This window comes from Tupaia chinensis, unplaced genomic scaffold (assembly GCF_000334495.1).
Source record: "Tupaia chinensis unplaced genomic scaffold, TupChi_1.0 Scaffold149851_1, whole genome shotgun sequence".
Lineage (NCBI taxonomy): Eukaryota > Metazoa > Chordata > Mammalia > Scandentia > Tupaiidae > Tupaia > Tupaia belangeri.
This window is the reverse complement of record NW_006209696.1, coordinates 302,928-307,164: the sequence shown is the minus strand read 5'-3', so window position 1 is coordinate 307,164 and position 4,237 is coordinate 302,928. Positions and strand designations below refer to the sequence as shown.

The 4,237-nt window shown below is 43.8% G+C and overlaps 1 protein-coding gene across 3 annotated transcripts in view; it reads right to left on the bottom strand.

Annotated features, from left to right (window-relative positions):
• The window catches only part of RIOX2 (ribosomal oxygenase 2), a 24,259-nt gene extending 20,111 nt beyond the window's left edge, over positions 1-4,148 (bottom strand). The window contains exon 1 of one of the 3 annotated variants that reach the window (XM_014585399.2): positions 3,923-4,148. The gene's annotated coding sequence lies outside the window, so the exon portion shown is untranslated. Of the gene's footprint in view, positions 1-3,799; positions 3,845-3,922 lie in introns of those variants that run through there. The other 2 variants (XM_006171558.3, XM_006171557.3) reach the window with 2 other exon arrangements.
• Between the last annotated feature and the right edge of the window lie 89 nt (positions 4,149-4,237).

The following is a 4,237-nucleotide window of genomic DNA, read 5'->3' as shown; positions in this document are numbered from 1 at the left end:
GGAAGAGCACCCAGCTAAGATGCCGGTTGTGATTCACCAGTCCTGGCTAGGGCCTGAGAGTCTCCAGCTCTAGCAAGCTCCCAGGTGCTGACGATGTTCGTAGCTGATTTCTGAGAAACAAGAGCAGGAAGACACCAAAGGTTGCCAAGACTGTCTCAGGATTGCCCCAAACCACGAGTATTTGTCACACTTGCCCTCCAGCTCTTTCTCATCTAAGAATTAAAATTATATAAATGTCCTGAGACTGCAAAACTCTACACATATTTCAAAGTACTTAAAAAAAAAATAGTTTTCACCAAATTCTTAAAGAATTCTGTCCCCTAAAAAAGTTCAGAACCACTGTGCTTATAGGAACCACATTTCCCACAAAGACCAGTAACTTATTTGTAAATGTTCTGGTTTCTTTTCTTTTCTTTCTTTCTTTTTTTTTTTTTTTTAAAGGTTTTTACCTTAGGGCATGTATGTTCACCAGAGAGAGACAAACAGAGAGAGAGAAAGTGAGAAATCACCCTCCCTCCCACAGAAGGGATGACCACACTGCAATCCTTTCTCCTCCATTCTCTTCCCAGGATCTCAGGCAAGAATGCACATCCACCTGGCATGAGTTTCAATTGACTGAGTCTGGGACTCAAACCACAGTCAGCCATGTGGGAGTCCGGCGACATAACCACTACGCCATCTGCTAGGCCCCTGATTTTCTATTTTGTTGCATCATCAGAATTTCAAGAATACTGTTTTCTCCTCTTTTGTCATTATAACTGAGCCATATTTCAGCTACCAAGTAGAATTGGTGTTCTGGCCTGGAAACTAAGCACCATTGAACAACATGGTACATAATGCCAACAACTAATTTATAAAAGAACTTCAAATTCAACCCAGAAGTAAACTGACAAATCACAACATGGACACGTCCAAAGACAAAAAACCTTTTAATGGCCTCAGGCTGTTTTCTAAATCTTGTATCTACTTGAGTTCTGTCAAAAGATCAAGTGCTTTGGGGGCCAGCAGTTAGCGTAATGGCTATGTCGCTGGACTCCCACGAAGTCGACCGTGGTTCGCATCCTGGACCCGGTGGCTTAAAACTCACGCCGGGCGCGTGTGCGTGTGTGCCCAAGATCCCGAGAAGAGAATGGAGGAGAAGAGATTGTGGCGTGACCATCCCCTCTGGGGGGTGATTTCTCACTTTCTGTCTCTGTCTCTCTCTGTCTGTCTGGCGAGCGCATGTGCCCTATAGCAAAAACCTCTCCAAAATAAATAAATAAATAACTGTGGGGTTGGCTTATTAGATTTTTATCATTAATGGTACCTGATAAAGTAACTTTATATTCAGCCACACATCTTACCTCTCACAATTATCAGCTTGAAATTTACCTAAAGAACATGAGCAACAAGATGATGCAAGTGAAAGTCTTGTTTTAAGCACAACATATGGATGCAGTATAAATACATGCACCAGAAAATGTAGCTATACAAAATTCACAGAATACTTAGGCCAAAATAAAATCACTTAAAGAACTTTTCCTATCTACAATCACTAACAAAACAAACCCCAATTCAAGATAATACTTTTTTTTGGAGAGGTTTTTGCTATAGGGCGCGTGCGCTCGCCAGACAGAGACAGACAGAGAGATAGAAAGCGAGAATCACCCCCCGGGGGGATGGCCACGCTGCAATCCCTTCTCCTCCATTCTCCTCTTGGGATCTTGGACACGCACGCACACGCGCCCGACGTGAGTTTAAGCCACCGGCTCTGGGACTCGAACCTCGGTCGACTATGTGGGAGTCCAGCGACATAGCCATTACGCTAACTGCTGGCCCCCCAAATTCTTTTTTTTTTTTTTTTTTGGAGAGATTTTTGCTATAGGTCGTGTGCTCGCCAGACAGACAGAGAGAGACATAGAGACAGACATAGAGCCATTACGCTAACAGCTGTTTGCCCCCACAAATACTTTTGTTAGAGTATAAATTTCACTACTTTTACTGCCCACAGTTACCTCACTTGTTTCTCTTCATGCTGAAACAACCGGAGGCTAAGGTGGCTGGAAGCTAGCTCAGAGGTTACTGGGCAAGTGTACTATTTCTGATTCTCACACTATACTCATGCTGTAAGCTAACTGCTCCTTTGAACAGCTTTTGGAGGGTGTATCTGTGAACAGATGACATACCCTACACCGCATTAAACATACAAAAATCAAAAGATACATCAAAATTTCAGAAACAGTAAAAAGTAAAAAAGCATGTCTTAGAATCCAAGAATAAACAAGAGAAAGCTGTCTACAACAGTACAACCAATCCAAGCCTACCAGAAACCTCCCAGACCACCCACATAGAAACTAGAGTAAACATTTCTATAAAGCTACAAGAAAAAAGCTTTTAAAAAGCAATTGTTTTCCATTTCAGTTGACGGTAAGCATTAAAATGTAAGAAGACTAAGTAGAAAGAAAAGATTCAGGTTCATAATTTGTAACTGCTCCAAAGATAAACTCCACAAGAAAAATGACATGGATGCCCCTGCAGTAGCCCAATTTTTATAGCCTTTGTATTTTTAAGGTGTCCTAAACCTCCATTTTTTTTTTTTTTCTAAAGAGCAATTTTTGGTATAGGGTGCATGTGCTTTGCTGGTCAGAGACACAAATTGAAAAACCACCCCCAAGGGGGATGGCCACGTGTATCTCGGGCACACATGTACACGTACCCAGCATTGAGTTTTAAGCCACCAGGTCGGTGATTTGAACCATGGTCGACTATGTGGGAGTCCAGCGACAAAACGATTACACCATCTGCTGGTCTCCAAATATCCTTTTTCTTTAATGACATTTAATGAAGTGCCTTGCTGGAGTTTAGAAGAGTGTGGCACACAGGTCTTCAAGAAATGTTTGCTGTGATTCTTTTTCATGTTTTGATCTTTGTTTACAATTTTAGAAATCTCAAAGGCCTTACACAAAACAGAGTTGGGGGAGGAACAGATGGTTTGTGCAGTGAGGATTAATGTTCTGATGCCAGCTGTCACTTGAGTATCCGACACTACTCTAAGAGCTAAAAAGCAACTTAGACACAGCAGCTATTACCAAGTAGGGAGGTGTGTCTTTACACCTGAGCAGCATGGAGTCAGAGGCAGGCCTTGTTAACAGGAAAATTTCTGGGCCCCAAATCAAGCCTAAGGGATTGTCACTTCTAATGGCTGAGGCCCAGAAATCTGCATTAACATAATTAAATACTCCAGAAGAATTCTAGACTAACAGACAACAATTGAACTAGCTCAACTAAACAGACACACACAAAACTCTTGACAAAAATGATACATAAGGGGTGTTCAAAAAGTACATGAAAAATGCATATTATCAAAACAAACTCTACACAGATTTCAAAATGTTTTTGCATCAAAAGCAACTTGTGCTTTAATTCCATTTCATGATGAACTTTTCAAAGTCCCCTAGTACTGCCTGGAGCACGGTTGCCCAGGCTGACCTAAAACACTTTTCAGCCAGTTTATCAATCCAGCGAGCTCTCCTATTGACCTTTAAAGCTGTGACTTGCTGTAATCTTTTCCGTCTGATTCTGAAGAAAAGATGAATTATACCTTATTAATGTGTTTCGATGACCACAGAATTACAAAGGATAAGGCCCAGGTGGTAAAACAATCCAAGTGAAGGTAAAAAAGAAACTGGGTAAATCTGGCTGCTCCGCTTAACAGGAGCCTAGTGAAACAAAACCCCTAGCACTGAATTTACAGCTAAGTAATGGGAACGAGGCCATCTCCTATACTTCCTGAAAACAGTGCCTATAACCTGGTCTTCACCTGTTGGGCAGCCCTGGTTTCGGGCAGCCATTGTAAATTTGGTGACTAAATGAACGAGCTGGAAACCAAAGCTGTCATCGTAGTGAGTGGGATGCGATAAAGACGTGGCTCTCTCCTACACACCCAAACTCAGGTTTCCCGGCTGTCAAGCGTGTCCCTTAGGCCCGACCCGACGCTGGAGAGGCGCAGCCCACATGGCAGAAGGGAGCACCACCCTCCGGGTTGAGCCTGTAAACTTTGCAAGCGCCTCTCCCGGGCTCAGGACCACGGGCTGAGCAGGTGTGCCACTCTGTGCCAGGTCACTCGAGACCCCGATCGCCAGATCCCGGCTGCATCAGATCCAGCATACGCTCACTGCCCTGGGCCGGGGCCCTGGAGCGCGTCCGCGCACGTTCCCGGTCCCATAAACCAACAGCGTCTGCCGGCCCGCCCGGGCCC